This window comes from Astyanax mexicanus, chromosome 5 (genome assembly GCF_023375975.1).
Source record: "Astyanax mexicanus isolate ESR-SI-001 chromosome 5, AstMex3_surface, whole genome shotgun sequence".
Classification (NCBI taxonomy): domain Eukaryota; kingdom Metazoa; phylum Chordata; class Actinopteri; order Characiformes; family Acestrorhamphidae; genus Astyanax; species Astyanax mexicanus.
In genome coordinates this window covers 41,175,293-41,192,691 of record NC_064412.1, presented here as the reverse complement: position 1 = coordinate 41,192,691, position 17,399 = coordinate 41,175,293, and positions in this window count along the sequence as shown.

Here is a 17,399-nt window from a genome sequence, read left to right as displayed (position 1 = left end):
AGGAGCACACCTCTCCCAAAGGGTAATTAAATAAAAGTACCACCCAATCTATTTATCCAGTGTTTGTTCAAGTTTAAAGTAGAAAAAATGTGGCTTTTTGGTGAGGTCAAAACATTAAAGATTTGGATCTTTACATAAATATGTTTATTAACAGCAGCCAATATGTCACTGGTTTAAGGAAGCATTTTTTGTTGGTTTTCCAAAAACAGAGATTGAGCTGTACAGGATTATGGTAGTAATGTCACCTGAAATAACTTAGCCTTAGCATTAGTTTACTTTCTCTGTGCAATTGTTTTTTACCCACATATGACTTGAGTAGCAATTCTGAGGTAAATTAATTAATTAAAAGCACTGCTGAGGTAGCCTTAGCCAAAGGTGTATTTAGTAACTAAAATACTTATAATAAAAATCTTACTGTATAATCAAGTAAAGGTAAGCAAAGACGTAAAGTATCTAAAACAAAAGCTGTGACTTATATTGCCAATCTCAGGGGTGGTAACTAGAGATTTATGGAGCTACGCCTTTACTGGTAGTGGTGGGGGCACACCTCTCCCGGAGGTTATATTGAGCTATGCTGGCAGTGTAAAAAAAGTCATTTTTGAGAATTTTTGGTCCAATCATTATGAGACTTTGAAACAAGAAAGTCAGAAAGTTACATTTGCAAGTGTAAAATCGACACTGTCAGTGTTAAAATAACACCGAAGGTGTTATATGTTTACACCCACACTATTGAATCAACACTGGCTGTGTAGCAACCAGTGATGTCAGTAACGCGTTACTTAGTAACGCGTTACTCTAATCTGACCCTTTTTTTCAGTAACGAGTAATCTAACGCGTTACTATTTCCAATCCAGTAATCAGATTAAAGTTACTTATTTAAGTCACTGTGCGTTACTCTCTCTCTCTCTCTCTCTCCACCTCATTTCCTCCACACACACACACACACACACACACACACACACACCGCTCCCTTACCCATTCCCCCTCCGCTCTTCCCCAATCACACGCGTCTCGCTTTCTCCCCTGTCTCTCTCTCTCTCGCGCTCGGCGTGTCTTTAGTTTCCGCCCGTTTTCGTTTTTCGCCAGTTCTCGGCGCCCTATCTCTTTATTAAAGCGTTTTTTTTTGCGGCCGCGTCCCAATTCACTAGCCAGGGCAGCGGTCTGCCACAAATTTGATTGGCAGAGGAGAGCATTTAAAGATTTTACACCACACGTGATTGGAAGTTCACTGTGGCGCAGAGCGCACACACCGTAAAGACAAGAAAAGTTCCGGTGCTTTAAATGAACACTGTCAGAATTAAATCTTTCTCAGTAGATGGGTCCGGTTTGGGTCCGTATTGGACAACGTCTGGGTCCGGACCCGGACCGCAGTCCGCATGTATATGATCCCTGGTCTAGACCATATACACGGTTTTGTTTTATAAAACCACTCCTTGCTGCCCTGCAGCGAACAACATATGTCAGGTCAACAAAGACTTTCTTTATTTTATATATTTTTTATAAAAACAAGTATTTATGTTTAGTAAAATCAAGAAAGACCATATTTTATTTTTTATAAAAAAATATTTATGTTCATTTTTTTATTTTTATAAAAAAAAACTTATTTTTTTAGGAAATAGTTCAACTTAATAGAGATAAATTGTTGCTGTTAAAAATGCATTTTCCAATAAAGGGAGTATTGGCAAAACTGGTTATAATGTTTATGTTAAGGCGGCGGGAGGTGGTGTCTGCAGCTGCTGAAAGTAATTAATAAAGTAACTTGTAAAGTAACTTAGTTACTTTTAAAATCAAGTAAGCCATAAAGTAACTAAGTTACTTTTTAAAGTAGTAATCAGTAATCAGTAATCGGATTACTTTTTCAAAGTAACTATACCATCACTGGTAGCAACATGCTAACATTTGAAAATATCAATAGCTAGTTTGTAGAGACTAAAAGCAAAAGATACATCAAACTAGATTCTGCTAAATACACAGTTAGTATGGATACCTAAAAGATACATGGGTCTTCGGCCTACGTTCGGACACCCAGCACCCTAGTTCACTCCACCAGCTCCACCAGCTCCATCCAAACTTAGAGTGGTCTAGCTCCTCCGTACTTGATACAGATCCGTCTTTGACCATTGGTATCAAGTACGGAGGAGCTAGACCACTCTAAGTTTCATATCTAATATGGGAAGCTAGAGGAAACCAGTGGAGGTAATGCAGTAGAAGAATTACATGTGTGAGAAAGACAGCGGGTTTTCAGCAACAGCTTGATGCTTAAATGTAAATGCAGTAACCAGCGAGTTCTTGATGGAGAAGGCAAGATCGTGGTGAAGACCTGTAGTAGCTGTTGTTGAGAAGTTATAAACTTGCTAGTCACAATCATGATACAGTGTTTTTTTCACATCCCTGCCGGCACTGTACTTTGGCTAGCATAACGCATAACATAATGAAACTGAATTCAGATTTTGTTTAAGGCTGCACTCCCAGTCAAATTAATTTAGCCTATTTTACAATGATAAACTATGCCGCACAGTGTAAGATCTTTGCTTCTACACTCCTGGGTCAGCCAGTGTTTGTTCTGTGTACTCACTGTGAGCATTGAAATCTGGATCTGTTGACCTTATTCACTGACCTTTATATAAACCACAGCAGCTAACTGGCACAGTAATCAGGGCAGATTTCAAATAAGTGCAGTGTGGGGGGTTCACAATTATGTATGTGTATATATTTTTTTCCAAATAAACACCTACTCTGCGGTTGTAGCCTGTGTGTATGTGTGCTTGAGTGCGCTTGTGTGTGTGTGTGTGTGTGTGTGTGTGTGTGTGTGTGTGTGGGCAGATGAAAGACAAAAGGCAGTAAAGACGGAATCAAAAAGCCACTATTTGGCCTTGAGTGCTTTTACTGATAGAAAGAGCAAAACGACAGATAGAGAGAGTGGAAGAGCAAAAGATAGAGAGGGAGAGTGAAAGAGAAAAGTAAAAAACATATATTCATTAGTTTCACATAGCACCCCACCCTTATCCCACACGTTTAAAGTAGAAATACGGTATAAAATGAGGCTCTAAAAACACTAAAAGCGTAGTTTATTTAAAAATACTGTTTGTATACACAGTACCTTGAGCTATTCCTCTGGACAGTCATCTGACGAGTGTGAATGTGAAAATGCATGCATATTATAAAGATATATTCAACAACAACTGGAATACTTGCATTTCCACCACATTCATTTTGCACTCTGTTTCCCTAGCTTACCTGTTTGTTTGTGCATGTCATTCGAATTTCAAGATGCCGGTGCCCAGAGAACTACCTTTAGGTACTGTGTGTATAAACAGTATTTTTTAATACACTATCTGTGCACTTTTTTTTTGCAGTAACTCGTTTTAAATGTTAGAGCCCTCAGAATTCTATCAATGAAGTGTGGAGCTACTTTGGGCTTGATAATGGTGTAGAAATAGTGATTGCTTTACATAGGCAACTCTATGTACCTAACGCTAGCATAGTAAGCCTATTGGGAGCATCAGCTACAAGTGCTGTATTTCAGGATGCTTGGGGCGAATGGAGGTGAAATATGCAAAAATAAGTTTATACTTATTATCATGTTTCACTACACCCCAAGTCCATTTCAACCTAAGTTCTCCTTTAATTCAAAGTCTGCTCCTCACTGCCAATCTCAACATTTGCTCTGCTTCTGTTATCCCATCCCTCTGCGTTCTGTTTCTTCTGGAAAGCCAAGTGTCAAGTATACATACCCTGACCTACCAGGATGTTTAGAAAACATAGCTTTTCTTTCCCACAAGCAGCATATTTTGGCCTAAAAAACATACAAATGATCTGTCCACTGTACCTCCCGGTCGTTGTTCCATGTTGTCCGATACAGTGTAGCAACAGATGGTTTATAGTTTCATAGTGGGGTCGATATGACATAGACTCCTCTCTCTCTGCTGTAGGACTGAGAGGTTCCGCAGGTCATTTGTTCCTGCTGGAATTAGACTACTTAACACCTGATGTGTGTACTTAATAAGCACCATTTAGCACTTTTTTTTTTTTGTACCTGGGTGTGGACTCTGTCGTGTATGTTTTTTGTGTGTTTTTTTTTTTTTTTTTTTTTTTGTTGTTATTTGTGTGCTGTTGGACAAATGAATTTCCCCATTGGGGATTAATAAAGTATCTATCCATCTATCCACATCTGTTAGCAGACAATTGAGGCCCATGCACAAGCCTCAATTGCTGGTCGCTTTTCTATTAGAGGCTTGTAAACGATCCTCCAACAGCCTCAAGGGGAAGAGCCCAATGCCAACCAACCTGACCACCTAGACTCTTTTAAACCAGTCTGAGCATCTCTGTTAATGACTTTTATGTCCTGCCAAGTTGTGGAACTCTCTGAAAGATAAAGATGATCTGGAGATCACCTTTTTTTAGATTCCTCTGCAGCAGTCAAACAGACCGGATTCCTGCCTCTGCACTTAATAGAGCACCTGATGCACCAGACAGTGGATAACCCAGCTTTGAAATTCCAGCCTGTAGAAACTGCAACTGAATGCTTATAAAAAACAGCTCTGCAACTGGTATTGACAGGTTATTCAATAAAAGCTCTTCATCATTTAGCATGCACACCTAAGCGTCAGTTCTTTTAGTCCTCAGTACGAGAGATCAAGCCCTTAATACAGACTGAAAAAAAAAACAGTATCCTGAATGGTAGTCCATTCCCTGTAACTGTACCAGAAACAACGGTCTATCATAGCCCAGGTGTTCCACCGTCTTCAAAAGAAGAACATTATGTAGCATCCCATGCCAGCTATTGTCCAGACAGAAATGTTTAAGCAGTTTGTAGCCAGAAAGCAGTTGTCCTGCTGACAAGGTCAATCAGACCCTGTCCTCCCTCAGCCACAGGCAGATACAGAACAGGTGCATGAGTCCAGTGCTGACCTGCCAAAAAATGCACTATTGCTCTTACTCTGAAGCTCACTCTGTGAGCCTATGCCTCTGGAGTCTGAAGGCAATCTTGTCAGCCCAATAAGTTGAGGAGGGCCCAGGTCTAAGGCAACCCCTCTGCCCCAACTGCCTGTTTCTTCATGTGGGTAGACCATCCCATGTGCATCATCCCAAATTTTAGAGTGATTCAGTTCCAGTAAGTTAAATCAGCACTTGCATCTATACTTCCTGACAGGTTAATGGCTTTTACTCCCCCTGTGTGATTTATAACCTTTTTCTCACCTGGGGACAAAAATATAAAACATATCCTGCATTTCATTCCTGAACAGCCTTCAGATGTGTCACATACATGTGTGTGTGTGCTCAGTGTACAGCTGGAAAGCTGAATGGGTGGTGTTTTTGAAAGAATAACCAACCACCAGTTTTTGGACCTCTTCGTCTTCAGGGCTCTAATAACACTCACACATGCCTTGCTATATAAGAACACACACTGGCCCTTAGGACAGGGCAGAGGGGCTCTGATAAGAATACAATAGGTGTGATGGAAGCAGATAAGAGGCTGAAAGCAAGGCAACTGGACCATCTGTTTCTCTCTCTCTCTCTCTCTCTCTCTCTCTCTCTCTCTCTCTCTCTCTTACCTATAATTTTAGGACAAAAAAAAGTTTGAAACCAAAGAAAGCAGCAGTAAACAGGGGTAACCTGCCATACATGTCCATATGTAGAGTAGTAATGGCACTTAAAAAAGAAATTGAATAGAAAGGATTTTAACATGTGTCTCATTACTTATATATATATATATATATATATATATATATATATATATATATATATATATATATATATATATATATATATATATACTAATCATCCAAAAAATAGTTGCACCCAGGAGATTGTGTGGGATTCCATTGCTATTCAAATCTATTCAAATGTAAGATAAATATTACCAGGAACAATAAATAATCAAACATTCAGATTGATATGAAAATGTTTTTAACATACACATACAGAAGCAGTATATTATATGTGTAACTGAACATGCAAGACATCTCAGCATAAAGTTGTAGAGGTTCTTAATGTAGTTCTGTGATAATCCATCATAATTCATGCAGCCTCAATATACCGAGGGAGTTTTTATACCACATCCAATAGTATTTCACACATTTTTAATCATGTATGGGTCTGGCCATGTGGCTGGCCATGGCATCGTATCTGTGTCTTAAAGGCAAGCTCCTAAGACAGCAGCAGTATTTGGATTAGCATTGTCTTGTTGGACTGTTGCTCAGTGGAATGTGCATTCAGAAAAGGTAGGGTCACTGGTTGCAGGACCTTATTAACAAAACCATGTGCTTTCAAAGTGTCTATAATGGAGGTCTAAGGTGATCTGGAACTGTAAAAAAATAATAATAAAAAAAACACGCCATACACCATTACATCAGACCTTCTGAACATGTGATGCAGCATGACAACAAACAGAATCCAGAATAGTTTGCTGTAATTTGTAGTTACCCTCTACACTGCGCCACATTTACATTTCAGAACCATCCATAGTGTTGTTTTTTATTCCGCATATTTAATATTTATTATTTCACAGCTTCTTACAAATGATATGTAATTATATGAACGTGTGAAGTTGACTCTTTCGTGCCTTTGTTTCTGAGTGTGTCTGTTTGTGTTGGGGTCTATTTGCATAGCCAGAGGGGGGGTGTTCTGGCATTGCAGTGGTGCCTTGAAGTCTGTGTGAGTCTGTGTGAGGGCCACTAAAGTTGTGTCCTCGGGGCAACCAAGAAACAAATCACTGCCTTACCGCCCCATTAAAGAGCCGTAGAGGGGAGGAGCCGCCGGAGGTGGAGAGGAAGAGAATAGAGGGAACGGAGAGACACCTGTTAGTTTGGCGTCTCTTGCCCTCCTCACCTCTATTCTTTCTAGTTTGTTCTTTTCTTCCACTCTTGGCTCATCATGACCTTTGTTGTAAAGCCATTATGCTTTCCATGGGCAAAGGGAGCGAGAGAAAGAGAGAGAGAGAGAGAGAGAGAGAGAGAGAGAGAGAGAGAGAGAGAATGATGCAGATATGTGATCAGATATTAAAGACACAAGCTAATAAGACATATTGAATGATAAGATAAAATGGTATAATCAGCATTTTAATTTAATGCTGGCTGAAAAAAGCTAGCTAGCTTGCTAATGCTAGCTTAATAATAATGCAATAATGTTATTCAGTAATGTTACTTCTACACCGAACTGGTGACATTACCAATTAAATGCCAGCAAACAACAAAATTTATTCTTATTTCACATACAAAATGTTTATTTAGGTAATGACATGTTTACAAGGGATTCTTTCTCCCAGTGCAGTGTAGTTATAGCTAGCTATCTAGCTAGCAGTAGCACAGAATGGAGGCAGGAATACAATAAACACTGTAAGTTAGTGCATTCTACTCAAATAAACTGAAGTAAATAATACTTTTAATTCCACTTTTTATACGCTTATCAGTCACTACGTCTTCACAGACACAGATATAAAAATGCTAGCTAGCTTAGCGTTAGCAAGCTGAGGTAACCGACCACTATCATAAGTCTGCTAAGCTAAAAGACTGGCTGCTGTTCTCTGTATATTTTTTAGCTACAGATCATCTAACCTGCTGTAGCTTTCTATGTCTATATAAATTTATGGAGGATATACAGATATCATTATGTCTGTATGGTAATAAGTATCTGAGTTGTAAATAATGGAGACTGTACCATTAGCAAAGACAGAATATTGTTTAAACTGCTGATAAAAAAATCCTGCTCTAAAATTGCTGTAATGTTATTCATAGGCGAAATTTGTTTAACTTTGGCCACTTTAAAGTGTAGAGGAATTAAGGGTTAGGAGGACTCTTGTTGGTGTAGGGTAGATTTTTTTTTTGTCCAGGCTACGATTCCTTTCTTTGTTTATAATAATCAGTACATTAGGACCAGTCCAAAGCTAAAGAACTTACAAACATGAAGTAAAAGTTGGGTAAATTTCAGATACCAGCACCCGTTATGCATCTTCTTATGTGTGCCTCTGTTTGTGTGTGTGTGTGTGTGTGTGTGTGTGTGTGATTGTGAGAATGTGGGCTTTTCCTCCAGCCTTTGTTCAAGTTGACTGCTGGCTGAAATGTGACCTGTTTTTAGAAGAATGGTGTTGGGGTGTGTGGGGGATTAGCAGGTCTGATCTGAGAGCTGATATAGAATCACCTTCCTCTTCCTCATCCTCTGAGCAGCACTCACTATTGATGGACCTGTGAGGGAGAATTAAGTGACCAGCGCTGACTCGTTACATACCCAACATCTACAATGCTGTTTGAGACATATATATATATACAATATTAAACACACATATAACACACACAAGCAGATAAAATAATTTAACCATCTTTTCTTAAATGATTGATCTGTAGCAATTTGGAATTGCAATTAGAACCACATTTGTTCTCCTCTTAGGTCCTTTGTAGCCATGTGTTTTGGGACACATTTAGGTCATCTATTATGCAATTATGAAAGTTTATGGTGCTCTCCTTTAACTTCCTTACACTTTACAATTCAGACACTGGCTGATATACTCAATAGTCCCTAAAACGTAAACAGGGAACAATTTCGCCATACCAATTTTCATAGCCATACCAAGTAGGCATTTAAGGCTTAAGAAAACTAAAATACTATTTTTGTTGCAGTAAGATGACTAGGAGAAAGATAATGACTGAAAAAGCTGTATAATATTTAAAACAAAATTATATATTGTAATATCTGATTTCTGAAAAGGGATGATTAAATCTAAAACATTTTTTTGTAAAAATCTTTTACAAAAACGCCATTGATTTATATTGAATGATTTATATGTATTTTCCTTATTCTGCAGTGAATGTCACTACTGCTAAATTAAAGCTAAAAATTACAGGACCATGCATTATTTTCCTATTTTTACCTGTCGATTTAAAACATATTTTGACCATATGTGCTCCATATGCAAAATAAATACAACATAATATACATGGGTGCTGTAAACTAGTATTTAGTATGAAATTAGCTAATAGGAAGTTTTTAAATTTGTACTTTGAGCACAAAAGAACATTTAGAACATGTAGAGCCCTATCGGACACCTTGCAAAAGGCGCATTGTGATGCTCGTTGCTATCTGACACCCCGTAAACAGTCTATTTTCATGCCTTATGCACGCATTGTTAAAATAGTTATGGAAGTTTAGGAAAATATTAATGCCCATGGGTGTGGTGGTCTGGAAGTGACGTGTGTTCAGGTAAATATCTGGCTTGTTTCTATCTTGGTGGCAGGAAACACAGGGGCTACAGGTTTAAAACTCAGTTCAGTTAAATAAACTTAAGATGAGTGAGGACCTGCAATGTTAATCTAATATTGTCAAATATAAAGGATAGATTGAGGTTTTGGTGAGTTGTTTCCATGACTTGAAAGTGAAACTAATGTCAGTTATTCAGTGTTGCAAACCCAGCTTTTACATAAACAATAAACAGAATAAAGAATTAAACTAGACTGTTAGACTGTTATTTTAAATGAGCTGCTGGTGTACCTTTACAGCGTGAACACAAAGGTGATAAAACCCATATAAAAATCCGTTTTGAGTTTTTTTCATTTCATTCAAGCTTGAAAAAAATAGATAAAATATACTGGAGAAGTTCATTTACAAGCATTTTTATATATTTTTTTATACTATGTTAACCTACACTGGCTATGTAGCACAAATTACTGCCAAATACTGTATGGTAAGTGTTACTATACTTTTGCAGTGGGTGTGTGATGCACATACATTTTCACAGTTTACACGTTATCAAGAGGAAAGACCTGACTCATTTTGAACTGTGTTCTGACTGTTCAGGTGTCGCTGCTCCTTCATCAACAGACAGACGCTCCTACAGTGAGTGATAGTGAAAGAGCCTCTCCCTATTCAGAACATATACAGTTACTATCATTTCTTTTTTTATATACAGCTCTGGGAAAAAAAACAAGAGACTGATGATTTTCTTTGATTTTACCTAATTGAAAACATCTGGAATATAATCAAAACGAAGATGGATGATCACAACCATCAAAACAAGCTGAACTGATTGAATTTTTGCATCAAGAGTGGCATAAAGTTATCCAAAAGCAGTGTGTAAGACTGGTGGAGGAGAACATGCCAAGGTGCATGAAAACTGAGAATAAAAAACAGGGTTATTGCACCAAATATTGATTTCTGAACTCTTAAAACTTTAAGAATTTGAACTTGTTTTCTTTGCATTATTTGAGGTCTGAAAGCTCTGCTTTTTTTTTGTTATTTCAGCCATTTCTCATTTTTTGCAAATAAATGAAAATATTGGGAATTTGGGAGAAATGTTGTCCATAGACTCAAAACATATACCTATAAATAGCAAAACCGATTCAGAAAATAAAGTGGTCTAGTATTAGGTAGGGTGCCAGTAAGTTCATGTTTATTTATGTGTCCTAGAGTGTCCTATTCTATTGGCTGTGCTTCTTTACAGGAGCTAGAGAAGCTGTGTGTAGGATGTCCCCTCCCTCTTCACTCAACTTCAGTGTGTAGTCACTCCTTCAAGTGTTCAGCTGTAAAATATTGTTTTAAACTTGTGTGGTTTGATATTGAAACCTGTAACACTAACATACAGTTAACATTTTCTCCGCTGCTGAGTTTGGCACAAGTTAAATATTTTTACATGCTAGAGTGATCATAAAGAGTTGTACAAGAGTTGTACAAGACTAACAGAATATCACATGCTTGTAGACCCATAAAATGTGTGTTGTCATTCTGTAGTCAGCATCATGCCCATATTCGGAGCTGTAAACTAGTCTGAGCTGGATTTCTGCGTGACAGAAAAGAATGAGATTTCAGAAAATTGCAGATATCACGCTCCATGGTAAACAGAAGTGTTCCAAACACAATAGATCTTGTTCTAAGCAGATTCTTTATCTCAATATCCTAAATAGTTCTGGAACAATACATCACCAAGAATAAACAGTTATTGTGACAGGCCTTTCTGGTACAGAACACCTCTTTATTGTTAGTTTTTGGGGTACATGTTTAACGAAATATTCTGTATTTTTTAAAATAATATTATAATAACATATATATATATTTTTTTTTAGAGACCGAAACTTCAGGCCCTATTTTAGCGATCTATATCGCACCAGTCAATTGCGGTCAATTCTATGAGAAATGAACGCTAACATATACCATTATAGATCTACGTATTTCACTGCACTGCAGGTTTTACTGGGAGTTTGTATTGAAGAATTGACGGTGAAAAAAATCAACAACGCTATTTTAACAACCTGTGCCCGAGGCGTGAAAACAGACTGTTGATGTGGTGTAAGATAGCAACAGGCATCATGATGCACCCTGTGCAGGGTAAAAAAATGTAAAAAAAAACTTTACTGTCACTTTTATGTGTGTTTTTTATGGATGCTTGATCACCTCTAAAAAGGACTAGCTATGCCTATGTCATAATTTATTTCAAGAAGGGGCATATAATAAATCACTTTTTGTTCCACAAGAAGGCTGGCTAGAAGGGCCTTTGTCTCCTTTTGGCGCTTTAGGGGGCACTAGCAACACTTTTTCAACCATGGGGACACAAGAGGGAGGTCATTGCCCCCTGCCCTCCTTAATCTGCCACCACCACCAATGTGTTTGTAGAGTTGTATGGGTACTGGTTATTTCTAAATTAGAAAGAGATTAACATATTAACACATGGTACACTTCTGGCTATTGTTATAGAGATAGGTCTTTCTCTATGGCCAACTGCAAGAGTTTATTTTAAACTTTCAAGTAAGAACAGCACCAGGTCTCTGAGGAACGCTGGCTGACCAGCTCAGAGTGAAATTAGGTGACCCCAAAGAGGCATTGATTTCAGGCCAAGCATAGATTTCAAAATTCAACCAAGCCCACAGCAGCTATCATAAAAACAATAATTATAGCATTTCACCGGGTTTAGCGTGAGGCTGCTGTGGTACAGTCGCAACGTGCTCTGAGTCTGTATACACAATCCTGAAATCCCTAAATGCTGTGCTGAAGAAATGAGATTATATGAGATACCTGCAGCTTCTGATGCCTTTGTCTTACTGTCTTCTCCCGAGCCTGAAGCACAAGTCTACCAGTTGTGATGTCATGGAAATGTCCCCAACTGAGGGGTTGGAATTTTACAGAATGTTTCCAGAGATATCATTTAGCCATCTTTCTTTAATGGTTTAACCATGGGTTAACAAGATGGGCTCTTGTTAAATATGCTGTTAAATTTAAAAAATCATTCTTCCTGCAAAGCTAAAGCTGGTGTAGCTAAGCTGGTTAAACAGCATTGGGTATGTGTTTGTTTTTGTTTATTGGTTTAGCTCATCTACAACATGATCAACCTGACAAAGCTAAACAATAAGTATGATTAGCAAGACCAAGAATGGCCAGAATCAAATGAAACATACATTAGGTTGCTAAAATACCACTATATGCATATTTTTTTCTGGATTGGCAGCTTTTTAACCACCATAAATTAGTTCATGCTTCTTTTAAGGCATGACAGAAATTTGCGCATAAATGCCACCAATAACTTGTTACTTACGTTATGGCTACTAAAACACGCTATATTATACACGCTACTAAAAATTCTACTGGCTTACTGACCTTAATCCAATCAAAATGTTGAAAAATGTTGTGGAAGGACCTTAAGTGAACAGTTTATATAAGGAAACTCATGAACATGCAGTTTAACTGTTAAAGCTGTTCTGTACGGAGGGATGGGCTTACTGCTGCAGTTATTGAATCACGTCTGATACTAAAAGCAAGGGTTCACATACTTTTTCCACTCAAAGTACGTAATATTTGACCATTTTCCGAAACAAAAAGAACATGTAAAATATTGTATCTAAGTTATTTAACTGGGTCTCTTTATCTACTAAATCTAGGTTTAGTAGATTTATAGGTTTATAGGTTTACAACCTATAAAGCAGGGGTAGGCAATTAGTTTTGAAATTTTTAGTCAGAAAATTTTTAAGCCATTGCATGGCAGGCCACAAAAAAAAATCTGTTTTTGGAAAATGAAGCAGGTAAACCCAGGAAGAAAGGAAAATAAATAAATAAATAAACACACCGCTCCTTACCCGTGGAGTCATTAGGATCACAGTCCAATACACTACCGATGGCCCAGCTAGTAAACTAAGTTACAGCTGGGAAAAAAAACTCCTTATAATGAGATAGGTAGCCCAAGAACGGATGGAAAAACGAGAACAGGTGGAAACTAAAGTCACGCCGAGCGCGACAGAGAGACAGGAAGGTGTGTAAACTAGAGTTCGCCAGAGAAGTGTTTTATGTTTTTTTTTTTTCCATTATGGTTTATTATAGTTCAAACAACCTCACAGGCCAAATGTTTCACGCTTGTGGGCCACATCGCCTATTGCCGACCTATGCTATAAAGCATAGATCACTGTAGATAGATTGATACCTATTCATATTTGATATCTATTTATATCAAATATTTATACAGTCCAAACTGCAAAAGCTGGTCTTGAGCTGGAGTTGCAAAAGCTGTACCTCAGCAGTAGAGTGTTTGAAAACCAAACTAGCGAATGCTAGCAGATGCACTAAAAGGCAGGTCGAGAGACAGACTCAGACATCCAAAACCACAGAAAAAGCGTGATAAGTGTTTTTTCAGGCTTCTGCTAAACGCGTCCCCACCCTTCAAACCCACAGTCTGTGTCAGACCTGATTGAACCAAAGCCTGAGAGATATCTAGCATTAGCTTGCCGGTTGTGTGTCTGAGCATGTTCAACACACCATTGCTTTAAACCTACACCATCTTTCCCTTCATCAGTCAGGACTTGTTCTGTGTCTGAAGTTCACTTTTTAAAGTTTTGAGTTAAAGTATGCAGCTAATGTTGCTAACAAGCAACCTACTGGAAGCTAAAGCTAACACTTTTAGAGTTTTAGACTGTCATGCATTCTTTAGGGATGCTAGCTGTGTGGGATCTGCATATTAGCCTAGTTAGTTGTTTTCACACTTAAAAATAGATCTAGAGTTTGACCAAAATGGTAGGGATGTGTATTCTATGATTTAAACACACAAGTTAATTAAAAAGCTATGTTTTGTATTGCTCTTATGCTAGTCAACTAGCTTGGTTTTGCTGGCCAAAGCTGGTTAGGCTGGTTGACCAGCTTAGCTCTTGCCCAGTGTTGGGTGTTTTTTCATTTTGAATTTACAAGCATGATCAACTTGACCAGTTGCAGTTTAACTGCATGACCTGCAAGACCAAGTTGATTGTCGAGCATCACTAGATACTACAAAAGCTGATCGACTGCCATGACTACACTGGTTGACCAGCATGACTAAGCATGAAAAAATTAAATACAGCATATATTGTGCTGGTCAGGTGTTGGTTAACCATTTAGCTTACCAGTATAGGGAATGTTAGTTTGACCTCAGACTGTTTTAACTGTATTAAACACAAGAAATATTAATATTTTACAATTTTACATTTGTGTTGAGTAATATTGAGGTTACTATGACATGCAATATAATTTTATAATCTTAAAAAAAGTCTCTCTGTTTTAGGCCCTAACCAAAAAACACCATACCAGTAATAATGCCAGAACCACTGATAGTTCAAGACAGAAACAACAAATAATATATGACGCATAAACTATGATCACATGTTTAATTAGAACCATTTTTTGGAGGGTTAAATTGCTTTAAATGGATAAAGGGAGGACAGGAGGTTAAATTACTGTAATTTCACTGAATTGAAAGGAATTGAGCTTCATTTGATGAAAGTAAATACAAATATAAGTATAAAATGGGATCGTGTTTAGACTGCTGGGCCGTAAGCTGAAGACTGTGAGACTAAGACTGAGAACTGAAGGTAGGGTCTTGTGGTTGGAGGTTAGCTGTGTAGACATGGGGTGTGGTTGTGACTCTGGGTGTGTGTAGATGTGTGTGGGCTGTTAGTGAGCTTGTATGATTTCCAGCGCACTTTCTCTTTGGTGGCGGCGTGTGACAGTCGGCTGAGTGAGACCACTATATTTCCTGATTTCTGTGTGAAGTATTTGGGGCCTGCTGCCTCTGCCAGACAATTTGACTATTTCTGTACCAATGCTTTTTTTTTCTTTTTTCTTTTTTTAAACTTATAACCTGTGCTGCAGACAAATCTAAGGGTGTATTCACGCCTGAAAGCCTGGACCATTGTTTGTGTGGGTGCAGTCTCAACAAATTTCAAACTTCAGTTTGGCGAGTTGCTTTACATGTGTTGGGATGAATTCTGCCACCTTGTCTTTAAAAGCAGGCGTGTCCCACAAAAGAATGAGTGTAACAGATTCCCTTTTGAATCTTTTTATTTCTGTGAACCCTAAAAAATATATAAGGGATCATATTTCACTAAGATTGAACTCCTGAGTACAGTGGCAGACTTAGGAAAGGCAGGGGGTCTCCTTTGGTGCCCCCATGGTTAAAAAAAAGTATCATTGCAAGTGCCATATAGGGTGTCCCTAGGATATGATGTCCTCTACATCAAGAAAATGTTATAATGTGTCTTAATGGGTACACATCTATGGGTGCCCTCCTGCCCTTCTGGAGAGAACATTTTATAAACAGCTTGGGTCCACCACTGCCAGAAAAGAATGCAGCCACTGAAACAAACAGAAAAGTCTGATGACATTAGTTCTGTAAAAACAAGGATCTTTATGGCAACAAACCCACATAACATGCCCATGTGGGGTCTGTATGGGCAGCCCAAATGGGAACCAGAAGGTTTTGTCCACAGCAGTGGTGGACTCAGGCTGTGAGTGAAAAAAAATAAAAAGGGCACATAATGCACAAGATAAGGCCCTGGACATTCTAGAGGGGGTGTGGCTAAAACAAAAAAAAACATAAATAGATAGAATAAAAGCAAGATAATGAATCAGTATATTGTCTTTCACTGACAATTTACTTGCTGGTTTAAATGTACGATCAAATACAGTATATAGGGCACCATATCACATTTAATCCACTGGCAGCACCTCTTCATTAGAGAGATGTTTTTGTTTTTTTTGGGGTTTTTTTTATTGAAGGTTTTATTTAACAAACAATGTAAGTAATGTGCAGACAAAAGAGAATATACCAGCACATGGAGGTACAAGAGTAAAGAGTTTTTTTAAAGACATAAGGAGTATTTGTACAGTTCAAGTCTACGAATAAAAAAACTAAGAATACAGGGACTTGCATATTTGTATATATATATATATATATATATATATATATATATATACTTGCTGAGAAAAATTGTGGTTGTATAAAAGACCTGCTAGATAATTTATTTTAATGAAAATTAGGCAGTGTTAAAGGGAGTTTTATAATGTCACATTTACAGTGAAGGAGAAAAGTAAGGCCACCAACTGACTTCAAAAATATGATTAGGGAATATGTTCCAGATAACCTACTTTATATCAAACGAGATATTAAGACACAAAAAGGCAAGTCATTTTAATCCACCAGCAGCATGATCACCTATCATAACATCTTTTTTCACAGAAGAGACATTTAAAGTCATTGAAGGATATATAAGACAAGACAGAGTTTATGCTTTTACGAGTAAAACCTTACCCAACACTGAAATATCACATTGACTTCATGTTATTATTATTATTATTTTTTTGGTCTTTACTAATTGTAACTTCCAAATACTTAAATTAATTGTTTGATTGGAACATTGGAAATTTCTAAGTACAGCTTTGGAAAAAATAAGAGACCACTTAAAAATGATGAGTTTCTTTGATTTTTCTGGAATATAATCAAGAGGAAGATGGATGATCACAAGCCATCAAACCAAGCTGAACTGGTTGATTTTTCCCACCAGGAGTGGCACAAAGTTATCCAAAAGCAGTGTGTACGACTGGTGAAGGAGAACATGCCAAGATGCATGAAAACTGTGATTAAAAACCAGGCTTTTTCCACCAAATATTGATTTCTGAACTTTTTTTGTTATTTCAGCTATTTCTCATTTTCTGCAAATAAATGCCCTAAATGACAATATTTGTATTTGTTATTTGGGACATGTGTTGTCTGTAGTTTATAGAATAAAATAACAATGTTCATTTTACTCAAACATATACCTATAAATATCAAAATCAGAGAAACTGGAGTGGTTTCTATTTCTTTTCTAGAGCTGTACGTCTCATCATAGTCTTGCAAACTTCATGTTAGTGCTGCCACCTAGTGGACCGTCGCTCTACACACTCTGATATCAGTAACGCTAAACAAAAAAATTAAAATCTATTTAATTCTGTATATGTATCCAATTACTCCATCCAGCCCGTTAATAATAATAATAATAATAATAATAATAATAATAATAATCAGGTATAATGATGTAAAGATGTAAAAGAAAACAAGTAACAGCATCTCAAAGAGTAATTTCAGCACAACAAAACAAAAACAATAAATATATATATATATATATATATATATATATATATAT